The sequence below is a fragment of the Castor canadensis genome, chromosome 16 (genome assembly GCF_047511655.1).
Source record: "Castor canadensis chromosome 16, mCasCan1.hap1v2, whole genome shotgun sequence".
In the NCBI taxonomy this organism is placed as follows: domain Eukaryota; kingdom Metazoa; phylum Chordata; class Mammalia; order Rodentia; family Castoridae; genus Castor; species Castor canadensis.
The window spans coordinates 7,389,137-7,402,910 of NC_133401.1; the positions used below are offsets into that span (position 1 = coordinate 7,389,137).

The following is a 13,774-nucleotide window of genomic DNA, read 5'->3' on the forward strand; positions in this document are numbered from 1 at the left end:
AAGAGCCAAGTATAAGAAAGATGCTCTTACAGAAGAGGTAGGAAGTCTCCCTCCACCTGGTAGCAAGACCTAGTACAAAGCTACAAGGATCGACACAGGGCTTAGTGGAATGAACCACTCAACAGAGTCTGGAAACGTCTCAGGAGGTGTGGCCTGGGGATTTACAGCAGAGGACTGACTGCAAAGTGTGTGTGTTGGTGGGGAGGGTGGATCGTGTTTTCAGTAAATAGGTTAAAACCTAGTTTTTGGAAAATGGATAAAGGTGATTATTAGACTCTAACTTCACATCAAGAGCAAAAATCAAAAATCAACTGACGGTGGATTATGGACCTAGATGTGAAAGGCAAAACAACAAAAAAATTTAAGATAATATGGAAAGGCAAATTTATAACCTCAAGGAAGAGAAATAGTTCTTAATTAAGACCCCCAAAAGAACTAACTAGAATACAGAAGGTTTATTTGATTTGATTTGATTTTGCGGTACTGGGACTTGAACTCAGGTCCTTCACTTTGAGCCACTTCACCAGCCCTTTTTTTTTTTTTTTTTTTTTGTGATGGTTTTTTTCAAGATAGGGCCTTGGGAACTATTTTCCAGGGCTGATTTTCCGAAGCTGACTTTGAACCTAGATCCTCTTGATCTCTGTGTCCTGAGTAGTTAGAGGTGAGTGTGAGACACCAGTTTTAGTTTTTGGAATTTTCGTTTTTTTGAGATAAGGTCTCCCTCAGTAGCCCAGGCAGGCCTCAAATTCACAATCCTGCCTTACCTTCCCAAGTCCCTTATCTTTTTCCTGGGCATATTTTTATATATTCTAACTGCATCACATATTCATCCTTTTTGCAAACAAATTGTTTTAACCTGGAATATTCCCTTCGACTGTTCACATGTGGCCTGACCTCCCTGTTACACATTGGATTTTTTCGCCCTGGAAAGTAACCAGAGAAAATCTTTTCTGTCTTTAGGGCAGAATAAATCAAAGATGCAATTTCATTTCCCAGTTCACCTGTGGTTAGAAAGAGCCAAGGAGTGATCTATTTCCTTTTCGCCTTCCCACTGCGTGGAATATGGACTTGGTGAGAACCATGAGCCTCACAGGCCACAGCCACTGCTCTGTGGGGAAGACCATAGGGCAAGCAGCTTTCACCTCTGATCTTGTGATCCCACCACATGAGGCCTAGACTGTTTGTGTGTGGTCTACAGCTGTCCTCCCTTATCTTTGGGCAGTGTGTTCCAAGACCCCCAGCGGACACCTGAAACCTGGGATAGTATTGAACCCTGTATATACCATATTTTTCTCATATAAGTTTATAATTTAGGCACTAAGAGATTAACAACTAATAAAACAGAACCATTTCAACAATATAATTAGAGTTATATAAATGAGATCTCCTTTTGTCAAAAAAGATTACTTGAACACAAGCACAGGAGGACAGTTGATCTGATAACTGAGATGGTTGTTAAGAGACTTAAGGGGCAGGTAGTAAATACAAAGTGGACACACTGGACAAAGGGATGACTGACGTCCTAGGTGAGACAGTGGGGGATTTCATCTTGCTATTCAGAGGGATGAGCAAAACTTATAAATTATTCATTTCTGACATTTTCCATTTAATATTTTTTGGTAACTGAAACTTTAGAAAGCAAAAACATGGAAAAGAGTATATTTGTGTGAGAGAAAAAAAGCCCTATTGTGTTTAAGCCTCTGTAATATGGAGTTGTTTCTGGGTTCATATTCTACCTGCCCTACCCTGCTTTATAGCTCTCATAAATAACAACTTCTCTTTTCTAAATTTTGTTAGAAATAGGGTTGTGGTGTCTATTCTCTGATTTTTATTCACTCACTGACTTACTTATTAATTTAATCCATTCATTCACTCAACACATATTCATTGTGTGTCTATTATGTCCAGGCCCAGTGATGGGTGATGGGGACACAGTGAACAACAAAACTGCTCTCATGGAGGCCACACCTTGTGGAGGAAGACAGACAGGAATTCAGAATAGAATACATGCCAGGCACAAACCCAGAGCTGGGCACCAGTGGCTCATGCCTATAATCCTAGCTACTCAGGAGGCAGAGATCAGGAGGATCGAGGTTCGAAGCCAGCCTGGGCAAATAGTTCATAAGACCCTATCTCAAAAAACCCACCAAAAAAAGGCTGGTGGAGTGGGTCAAGGTGAAGGCCCTGGAGTGGGTCAAGGTGAAGGCCCTGAGTTCAAACCCCAGTATTGTAAATATATATATGTATATATATATTTATATTTATATTTATATATGTATTACATAAACAATATAACCTTTCTCTATTTTGAGGTAGCATGTCCCAAAATGAGTACAGAAACTACACAACTGCTTCCTTCAACTCCTTCCTTCTGCTCCTTCACACCCAGCTGCACTACATTTCCCATCCTCCTTGCAAGCATGTATGAGCCCCATATCAGTTTCTGCCCATGGCAGAGAGGGCTTCCATGCAGAACCCTAGAAAGCGCCCACATAGGAGCCCTTGCCTCTTCCAGTTCCCACAGAACAGAAAAGACTGGAGGCAGAGGAAGGGAGACTAAAGTTGGGTAAAGGTGCCAAATTGGAGGAATCCCAATTCCCATGCCTCTGAGGACACAGTCACCCCACCAACTGATGCAAATGGAAAAATAGATTCAGCCATTGAGGTTGAGGGATTCCTGTTGTTCAGTTAACAGTAGCTAGTTACTTACCTTTCCCAGTACACTCCATGAAGAAAGCTTCTGGTAGACAGAAAAATGACTCCAATTTTTCGTCCCCTTCCTGTCTCTTTGCCTTTTACCTTCATATATCACAGCCATACCGTAGAAATCTATTTCCTATGAGTCTGAAGAGGCCTTGGATCTGATTTGACCAAAAGAACGAGGCAGAAGGAATGGCATGCCACTTGTCAATGATTGCTAGCTGAATTTATTTCAAATACATTCAGAAATTAATGCCTTCTTGCACAGTTGTCATGGACTCCAGGATATCGGTGAAAGTCCCTTCAACAAACAGCTCATCTGATTTCATTAAAGCCAGTTTTCTCCATTGGTCGTTTAGTTGCTAAGAGCCCTTTTAGCTTCAAGTCCGTATTAACATGCCATGGATCTTTGTCAAATGCTGAGAGATGCATAATTATTATCAATTGTTTCTCTCTCTCTCTCTCTCTCTCTCTCTCTCTCTGCTCTTACACGAAAAGAAATGACGTGTGAAAATCCTTGTAGTGAAATGCTTTCCTACGTGCTGGGTTATTCCTAGATGTCCTGGTGATGGGTTAGCAGGTCTGTACATTTGCAACCTTTGGAGTCTTTCTCTGCAAAGCCATTCTCTTCCCATCCCAACCACGGCAAGCGCGGTCTCTTGTCCACCCCCCCCCCAAGCTCTCTTGCCCAGGGGGAAGCACACTTCAAATACCTTTGCTGAGTGACAAAGGGGAGTGTCTCAGTATTTCAGGTAGTAGATTATTTGAATATTACTGGCGGGAAACTTGGCGTTGAGTTTGTCTTTTGGTTAATTGTGTTTCTTTTATGAATTATCTTTTCCTATTATTTGCTCATTTTCCTATTGGGTGGGCAGCTTCTTATGTTAATTTCACATTAAGTTATTATCTTCGTGACATTTAGAATGCTAATCATTTTCCTATCATCCTTGTTGCAAATATTTTTCTCTATTAATTCATTTAATTTTGAACATAGAACATATGGAATATTCAACTCTTTATTCAGTCAAACCCATCAATCGTTTTTTATTAATTGCATAAAATAATGGGTTTCATGATGACATTTTCATATTTGCATACTATGTATTCTGTTCATATTACACCCCTCATCACCTTCTCTTGTTCCCCTCCTCCTCCCACTGGTCTTTTCTTTTTCTTCTTTTTTTTTTTTCTTTCGTTGTTGGCATTGAGGTTTGAACTCAAGGTCTCACACTTGGCAGGCAGGTGCTCTTACCGCTTGAGCCACTCTGCCATCCCTTCATCTTTCTCTTGAGAGCTTCTTGGAATTCTATCAAGACAGTGCAGCTACTCCTGTACCCTTGCTGAAGATCAGAGAAGGTCACCCTCTTCCGCGGAGCACATAGCTTCAGGAGGGACACACATGGGGCGGTGAGGGAGGAAGGGGACACCCGCCCAGCCAGCCAGATCAGCCGACTCCACCATGGTGAGTAACAGGGTGACAGGTGTCACAGCCAGGTCATCCTCACCTCCCAGCAATCTTTTACTTAGTTATTTGTTCTCTCATTTTGAAGTACTGAAAATCTTTCCTTATACATAGGTCATTAAATATTTATTTCATCTTCAACACTTGTATTGTGTAATATTCTTCCCACATTTTACTCCAGTCCATCTGGAATCTATTTTCATTTATCATGTAAGATGAAGTTCCAAATTGATACTTTTCTCCCAACTGGCTAGCTGTAAATCTGACTGCTGTGTCTTTTGCTTTTGTTCTATCATACATTCTTGCTTTCTTTATTCTGTCTTTGCTAACCATTCTAGTGTACTACCCAAGATAATATAAGATCATACTGAAACACACTTTAAATTATATGAGCTCCACGATTTTTTTTTTTTTTTGAGATGAGGCTCTGCTGTGTCACCCAGGCTGGCCTCAATCCTGCCTCAGCCTCCTGAGTCGCTGGAATTGCAAGCCACTGTGCCCAGCTGAGCTCCATGGTTTCACTGTCTTGTCACCTGTGTATCTCCAGCACCTAGAGCTCAGCACATGATAATAAATAAATAAATACCTGGGGAAGGAACGAGTGAATGAAGCCAGGTATAGTAGCACACACCTGCAATCTCAGCTACTCCGGAGGCAGGGATAGGAGGATTGTTGTTTAAAGCCCTGATCCTATCTAAAAAATAACTTAAAGTACAAAGGCCTGGGAGCTTGACTTAGGCGGAGGAGCACCTGCCTAGTAAGTGTGAGGTCCTGAGCTCAAACCTCAATACCACCAAAAAGAAAAAAAAAAAAAAAGTGTGACATAAAACCACAAAGTAAAATGGTAACCATGTTGTGTTTTTGCTCACTGTCCTCAAGATTTGGAAAGGAACAAGAAGCAAATAAGCCAACTAAATAAATAAAGTCAGGCACTGGTAGCTCAAGCTTGTAATCCTAGCTACTTCCCAGGCTGAGATTGGGAGGATCAGAGTTCAAGGCCAGCCTGAGCAAATAGTTCTCCTGGAGACCCTATCTTCAGAATAACCAGAGCAAAATAGGCTGGAGGTGTGACTCAAGTGGTAGAGCACCTGCTTTACAAGTGTGAAGCCCCAGTCCCACCAAAATAAGCAAATGAATAAAATTTGGATAGAACCCAGTGGAGAAGGCTTATCCCTGCTCCACACGGTGCTGGCTAGGACTAGGCCATCCAAGATGGCGCCTTTACTTGTAAGTCTATGTAAGTCATGCACTTGAATGACTGAGCAAGAGTTAGAACTGATGTTACAGGCACCCATCCTTAATCTTCTCTGGTTTCCTCCATGTGGCCTCCCCAACAGAGAGCTCAGGGCTCTTCAGAACACAAAGCAAACCTGCTATTCCTTGGTTCATTCTTGCCCATTTGCAAAAGCCAGGCAGGAACAGAGGCAATGGAAGCCATGTAGACTGTCTCCTGATGCACTGGATCTATGGGTCCCAGCCTTTAGTGGCCCCAAGACAGGTGCCACTCCCAACCTGAGAGGGTGAGTGCCCAGGAAAGCTTCTATGGAGGAGGAAAATCCCTGTCTGGTGTCTTAGCTGTTTCCTGTTTCTAGAATAGCATACCTGGGACCTGACTACATTAAGGAAGTTTATTTTGGCTCATGATTGGAGGCCGGGGAGTCCAGATTGGGTTCTGGCATCTGGTGTCTGCCCCAGGTGCTTCAGCTCATGGTGGAAAAGCTTGAGAGAAGGAAAGCAGGCAGGCATGAGAGAGGCAAAACGCACAGGCACCTTACTTTATAAAGACCTAGTCTCCTGCTAATTCACCCCTTCCTAGAGAAAGGCATTAATCCCCTCTTAAAAGCCCCACCTCCCAGCACCACCACAACGGGGGTTTGGGAGGGAACAAACCATATTCAAATTGTAGCCTCTGGGTTTTAAAAATGAACACAGAGCCGACGCGGGTGGCTCACACCTGTAATCCTAGCTACTCAGGAGACAGAGATCAGGAGAATCACGATTTTGAAGCCAGCCCAGGCAAATAGTTCCACGAGACCCTATTTTGAAAAAACCCTTCATAAAAATAGGGCTGGTGGAGTGGTTCAAGGTGAAGGCCCTGAGTTCAAGCCCCAGTACCTCCAAAAAAAAAAAAAAAAGAGAGAGAGAGATGGGTTTTCTGTAGTCTCCTCTTGGGTAGGCTCGTGACTGTTTCAGCAGACAAAAGCGGAAGTGACACTGTGTCAGAAAAGGCAGTGCACCTTCTGTCTGGACCTTTTGGGACATTTGCTTACTGGTTGCTGCTGCTGCAGCCATGCATAGTGATTCTGGTCAACAGCCCAGCTGAGTTCAACTGACAGTCCACAGCAGTGCCAGTGACATCCATGAGCCACCCTGGACCTCAGCCCAGTGGAGCATTCAAACGACACCAGTCCCAGCCAGCATGTGACTTCAACCACAAGACAGACACCAAAGCCAGAGGTGCCTACTGACACCTTCCTGATCTCCTTACTCATAAAATTGGAGGAAACACAAAATATTTTTTATGGGCTGGCAGAGTGGCTTAAGTGGCAGAGTGCCTGCCTAGGAAGTGTGAAGCTCCAAGTTCAAATCCCAGTACCACCCAAAAACATTAAAAAAAACCCTTTTTTTACATTTGTTCATTTGAGGATACTTAGCTTTGCAGACATAGAACTGGAACACTGGGGCAGGAAACTCAGTCCTAACCCTAAACTGGGCAGACAGTGGAAGTAAATGAGTGAGAGGGACTGGTGTGGGATGGCAGGTGTACTGGGACCCCTGGTGTGCTGGGGTGGGGGCTGTGCTGGGCTGCTCTGGGCTGTACTCACCCCAGATCTGTTCCCTGCCTTCCCCCTTCTACCAGCATCCTAGGCTACAGTTTGTCTCTCTGGGGTTCAGCCCAGGGAGGCACAGGAAGGAGAGCAGGAACAAGGAGCTTGGATAATTCTCCCCTTCTCCCCATGGTGGGGCCCCCTCACGTAGAAGGGGAACTTCTGGCTTCTATGAAGTGACTTCCTCTCTGGCCTCTTGTGACACCTCCTCCTCCTCCTCTCTGTTCCTCCAGCTCTACAGTGGCAGCAATTTCCTGCTACTGCTTATTTCCAGTTGCTGCACTGGCTCCCACCAGTCCTGAAGGAAGCCATAATTTTTTATTACTATTATTTTTATTCTGTGTTTGTGTGTGTGTAGGACTGGGCTTTGAAATCAGGCTTCATGCTTGCAAGGTAGGTGCTTTACCACTTGAGCCACACCTGCAGTCCATTTTGCTGTGGTTATTTTGGAGACAAGGTCTTGGAAACTATTTGCTTGGGCTGGCCTCAAATCTTGATCCTCCTATCTTCACTTCTCAACTAGCTGGGATTACAAGCATGAGTCACTATGCCTAGCCGTTTTTTTTTTTTTTTGGTTTGGGAGAACTGGGGATTCAACCTAGGGCCTTGCTGTACCACTTGAGCTACTCTTCCAGCCCAGTCCTGGCATTAATTTGTTTCCTTGACTCAGCCAAATTTGGGGCCCACATAAGAGCTAAGCAGTGCTAACACGGATCTCTACCTCCCCTGCATACCCACCTCCAAGCATTACTACTGTCCCTCTCTTTTTTTTTTTTTTTTTGTGGTACTGGGGCTTGAACTCGGGGCCTTCACCTTGAGGCACTCCATGAGCCCTATTTTTGTGAAGGGTGTTTTCAAGATAGGGTGTTGAGAACTATTTGCCCAGGCTGGCTTCGAACTGCAATCCTTCTGATCTCTTCCTCCTGAGTAGCTAGGATCACAGGTGTGAGCCACTGATGTCTGGCAAAATTTATTTATTTATTTATTTTGCAGTACTGGGATTTGAATGCAGGGCCTCAGGCTTGCTAGGCAGGCACTCTACAACTTAAGCCACTCCGCCAGCTGTCTATTTTAATATGGGAGTAGTCTGTATCCTCTCTGGTCCTCACAGATTCAGGGTCTCCAGTTTACTGTACCCATGTAGGAAAGTGGCCTGTGTGGTCAGCCATCTCAATATGGCTGATGGCAGAAATCAGGATCGTCATGGGAAATGTTTCAATCTCCAACACTGTGGGTACCGACAGTCCCCTGACTTCAGGTGCGGGCAACAAAAAGATGGAGGAAGAGCAGCTAGAATAGTAGATCAGTAAGCAGACAGCTTCACTGACACCTACTATGTGTAGGAAGATTTGGGAAGCCAGTGATAAGCAACCTGTCCTCATATGCTACATTTAGTGTGGGAGACAAATGGAGGAGGAGAAAGGAAAGAAAAGCATGAGGGCCTGGAGCTGGTGGCTCACACCTGCAATCCCAGCTACTCAGGAGGCAGAGATCAGGAGGATCGTGGTTCGAAGCCAGCCAGGGGAAAGAGTTTGTTAGACCCTATCTTGAAAAAACCCTTCACAAAAAAGGGCAGGTAAAGTAGCTCAAATGTGAAGCCCTGAGTTCAAACACCACCCCCCCCCAGAAAAAAAAAAGAAGGGCATGAGGTACTTGCCAGGCAGCCAGGCAGAAAGTGATTTGTGAATGACACAACAACTCAAGGTTGTTGACCTTCAGCAGGTGACATGACGGCAGTTCTGAGGTGGAGGCACGTAACTGAGACACACAGGAAGAGAAGGAGTCAGCCCTGCACAGAATCACATTCCCAGAGAGAGTACCCATCACAAAGGCCCGAGGAACAGTGGAGAACAGTGAGAAGGTTGCATGGCTGAGACAAAAAGAGAAAAGAGGCTGGGCACCGGTGGCTCACGCCTGTGATCCTAGCTACTCAGGAGGCAAAGATCAGGAGAACCAAGGTTCGAAGCCAGCCTGAGCAAATAGTTTGAGAGACTGTCTCAAAAAAAACCCAACACAAAAAAGGGCTGGTGGAGAGGCTCAAACAATAAGAGCACCTGCCTAGCAAGTGTGAGGCCCTGAGATCAAATCCCAGTGCTGCCCACCCCCCAAAAAAAAAGAGCAAAGAGGAGTATGAGGGGATGATGCAAGGATGGAGAGGCTGCAGTGATCACATGATGGAGTCCAGGGGCCATGGAGAGGACTTTGGATTTTACTGTAAGTGCTATAAGAAATCTTTGTTTTCTGAAAGACTCCTCTAGCTATGGTGTGAGGACCCCAAGTAGGGAACAAGATCAGAGGCAAGGAAGCCAGTTTGTAAGCTGATGTGGTGTCCAGGTGGGAGGCAAAGGTGCTTGGGCCAGGTGTTCATAGGAAAGGGGAGAGAAAAGAATGGGTTGGAGAGTGGACAGCAGCGTAGAACCAGGTAGAAGCTTTGAGACAGGAATGGTCTGGAGGACTTCTTAAAATGTACTGCTAGAGTTTAAGGCCCTGAGATCAAACCCCAGTGATGGCAAGAAAAAGAAGAAAAAGAAATAACGCAAACTGCTGGGTCCAGGACAGCAGAGGATGTGTGTTTCTAACAAGTTGTCACGAGGCTCATTTGAAAACCACAGGTCTAAAACGATGGTTTCTAAATAGAAATATAGACACACACGTATGGTTTAAAAAATGTTTTATTAGCATAAATTAATTGTATAAAGGGGTTTCTTTGTGATATTTGCAACATATGTGTAATATACTTTGATCAAATTCATCCCATCTATATTATCCTTTCTTTTTTTTTTATTCTTTAAAAAAAATTTTTGACGTTACTGGACTTTGAACTCAGGGCTTGGAGCTTGGTTAAGCAGGTGCTCTACCACTTGAACCACTCTGCCAGCCCTGTATTACTCTTTTTTAGCCACCCTTCTCCCTTGACACATGTGATTTTTAAATTTCTAGTAGCTACAATGAAAAAATAAAAGAAACAGGGGAAAGTAATTTTAATAAAATGTTTCACTATTTATTAACATTTAATAAATCTTTATTTTATTTTTGATGGTGATAGCCCAGGTTGGCCTTGAACTCATGATCCTCCTGCCTCAGCCTTCCAAGTGCTGGGATTATTAAGGCACTATGTCTGGCTTAATGTTTTATTATAAACAAAACCAAAATGTTATCATTTCAACATGTTATCAATATTTTTAAATGATCAATGACACATTTTACATTTGACTTTTCTCATTAAGTCTTTGAAATGCGAGTGTGTATCTTATACTCACAGAATAGCTCAGTGGCGGCGAGTCAAGTCTTCAACAGCCACGTGTGTGGCCAGAGGCTACCATACTGGACAGTACTGGGCAGTGGTAGCTATTACTGCATGACGATGAGTTGAGGATGGAGACTTGTTCCTGAATTTAGTGACAAGAATTTAGTGACAATAAGAAGTTTCATTTCTGTGAAGTGGACAGATGGAGAGCAGACATTTCCTTCCTGAAGTTTGGCTGTGGTTTTACAACAGGTAAGTCAGGCTAACAAGATTCAAAGCAAACACTGAATATTAACATCACACAAAAAGACAGTGTGTCCCTCCTGATGGAAGAACTCAATATCACACATCAAGCATACTGACCCCAAAACTGAACCTGAATCTGACCTCTAGAGCTACCAGTTTGTATGACATACTGGGGACAGCAGAACAAATCAAAGGACACCAAGAGATGCAACCATCTAAATCACACGGTGAGATGAATGAGAAGGATATAGATTAATACAGATAATATAGATATAAATGATTATAATAGATAATAATAGAATAAAATAGAAGACTTGAGGAAATTTCAAGCAAATGTAGTGCACACACCTGTTTGAATTTTAATTTGAATAATTCGAGAGTTAAAAGAAATGTACAAGACAATCAGGGAAATCTGGAGAAGGGTTTTCATTTTTGGTGGTGGTGGTGGTGGTTGTCTGAGACAGGGCCTCACTTTGTATCCCAGGCTGGCCGCAAAGTTGCCATCTTCCTGCCTCAGCCTCCCGAGGACTGGGATTTAAAAAAAAAATTTTTTTTTTGTCTTATTGTTGTGCTGGGTAGGGGTACAAGGTTCTTACAATATGGAGGCAGATTTAATGTTAGATACTATTAAAGAATTATTGTTAGTTTTTAGATGTGATAAAGATGCTATTTCTTTTCAAGAACCTGATTTTTAGAGATACATTATTTATGGCTGAAATCATAGGATGTCTGGATTTGCTTTAAACTAATTCGGGAGGCGGAATAAATAAAACAAGATTGTCCATATGCTGGTAATATTGAGGCTGGGTGATGGGTACTTTGAGGATCATTATATAATTCTATTTTTGTGAATGCCTAAACAGCACCATAATAAGGTTTTACAGAGGAGGAGTGGCAGTGAAGGAAAAGATAAAAAGCAAAGGGGATTTTTCCCCCCTTTGAAGATTCGAGCGCATTGCACAGGCTGGAGAGCTGAGAGGAGCAGTCTGGGGGCAAGAGAGGCGGAGGCTGCTGAGCTGGCACGTGCAAATGGAGTGTGTTGTACGTCTGGTTTCGCTGGAAGAAGGGACGCCATGGCCTCTCCTGACTGCCTTGTCCACAGCTCTGGCAGCAGCAGGCCCTGGACTAGAACACTGAACCACGCCACCAGCTTCATGCCGGTGGGGCTCAGCAGGCCTCCCGCGCCTGCGCAGCACCGCCCTCCTCCCGGCCCAGTCCCTAGCACCCCACCCCTCCCTGCGCCGCTCTGGAGGCGGGTACTGACCCGAGCAAGGTGAGGCCGAGGGTGTCGCGCGGCCTTCTGGAAAGTGTAGTTCGGTCGCCAGACTGGAGCCCTGCTTAACTAACTCGCAAGACTACGCGCCCCACAATGCATCGCGCGCACGGCTGCTGAGCGCAGCGTTGCTGCCTCCCGGTGGCGGCTGAGCGGTGATGCCGTGGTCTGAGAATCGTGCTTAAAGGAGTAGGGGCGGGGGCGAGATTGGGAACGCTGAGGGTCCTCGGGAACCTCTGGGAAGCCATTGTAGAAGGTAGGGCTCCCAGATCTGGGCAGTGGAAGAGTGGAAGTAATTAAATTGGAGGATCGCCCAGTGTGAGGATTAAGCGAAATCAGGGCAGCAGTTGTTGGCTGCCTAGCATGGTTATTACGGTACTTACAGAATAAGCCCTCTCCACGTGCCAAGCACTGCGCCCAGCGCTTTACGTGCATTAGCTTATTTAATCCTCTCAGCAGCTATTTGAGGTATCGTCAAACCCTTTGCAACAAGGAAGTTGAGGCCCATGAAGGTCATTCAGGTGATCGGTGGCAGAGCTGAGATTTGAACCCAGGCTATCAGCCTTGAAGTCTGTGCTTTTTTTTCTTTTTTTGACTGTAAATATATAATTCTACCGCTCTTTTACATTAGCTTGAGGTTGTAATTATCACATGAATCCACTCAAGGTGGCCATTAGGGTGTCCACCTCTTTGAGTTAGTGATTACTAGTGCTTCTTGTTTTCCAAATTAATGATGTAGCCCTGATCCTGGACAAAGTTTACAGTCAACATACGTTTATAATTAGCACATGAATCAGCACAGGTCTCTGTTCACAAGGATCAGATTTCTGATTAACTCTTGAATCAGCAATGCTTCGTGTCATGAGCTGGAGTCATGAGGCGTTTGATTTGCCCAGGGATCTGCACACAGATTTCCTTCTTGCCAAGAAAGGTCTATTCAGTTTTGGTCCTCCTCAAATGTTGTCCCCCGTTCCTTCCCTGAAACCCACCACCATCACCACCGCCATGGATAGGCAGGTTTGGTGATTTCTTTTCCCTCTCTCACTCCCATCTTGTTCCTAATGGAAAATCACAGCGACACCCACAGGTTTGGAACTTACCTGTTCTCTTTCTGTCTCCCAGAGCTGGACACAGGTGGCTCACACCTGTAATCCTAGCTACTCTGGAGACAGTGATCAGAAGGATTGCAGTTCGAGGCCAGCCCTGGCAAATAGTTCGTGAGACCCTATCTCAAAAAAAAAAAAAATCACCAAAAAGGGCCGGTGGAGTGGCTCAACTGGTAGAGCCTAGCAAGCGTGAGGCCCTGACTTCAAACCCTAGTACCTCCAAAAAAAGAGGCAAACCCAGAGCATCTGGCCAGGCACACTGAGGGCTCAGTAAATGTTTGGGGAAAAGTGTTAGACACCACCATCTTTCTGCACTGACCACATCAAGCCAGGCTCACTTTGCCCTCAAACAGGTCACATTTGTGGCCACCTACTCCAAAGGCAGGGGGGGCAGGGTAGATGGGTGACTAGGATTTCCCTGGAGCAGGACTTGATGTAGTGGACAAAAGGTCACTCCACAGCCTCCTTCCCCAGCTTACAGATCTGGTTGTGGTTAATGCTGGAACCATAAGAGTCCACACTCCCTTTTTTATGGTTGGGGCTGGGAGGGAGCTGCCCAGCCTGGGTCCTGGGTAAATATGTGACTAGTTCTTCTCAACAAAATATGGGCAAAAGGGAGGGGAGGAGGTTGCTGCTGGACAAGTTTTCCTAAGAAGGTGGTGAATCTCCATCCTGTCTCCTCCTAGTTGACAGGTGGAACTGGTAATTCTGAGCCCCAGGAAGGAATGGAGTCACACTATTAACAAGTCTGCTGTGCGAATCACCCGATGGAGGACAACTGCCAACCAACTAGAACACTTGCGAGTGAGAAATAAAATATTGTATGACATCACTGACCTCCAGGGGTAATTTGTTACAGCAGCTGACATTATACTGACTACTACACGCCCCGTCCTCTCTGGCCCCAGATAT

The 13,774-nt window shown here is 44.7% G+C and overlaps 1 long non-coding RNA gene across 1 annotated transcript; it reads left to right on the forward strand.

The window, feature by feature from the left end:
- Positions 1-7,256: 7,256 nt before the first annotated feature.
- Positions 7,257-13,758, forward strand: LOC141417833 (uncharacterized). The gene is made up of 3 exons (XR_012442445.1): positions 7,257-7,383; positions 10,253-10,489; positions 13,549-13,758. It is a non-coding gene; the product is annotated as an uncharacterized lncRNA (long non-coding RNA).
- The last annotated feature ends 16 nt before the right edge of the window (positions 13,759-13,774 follow it).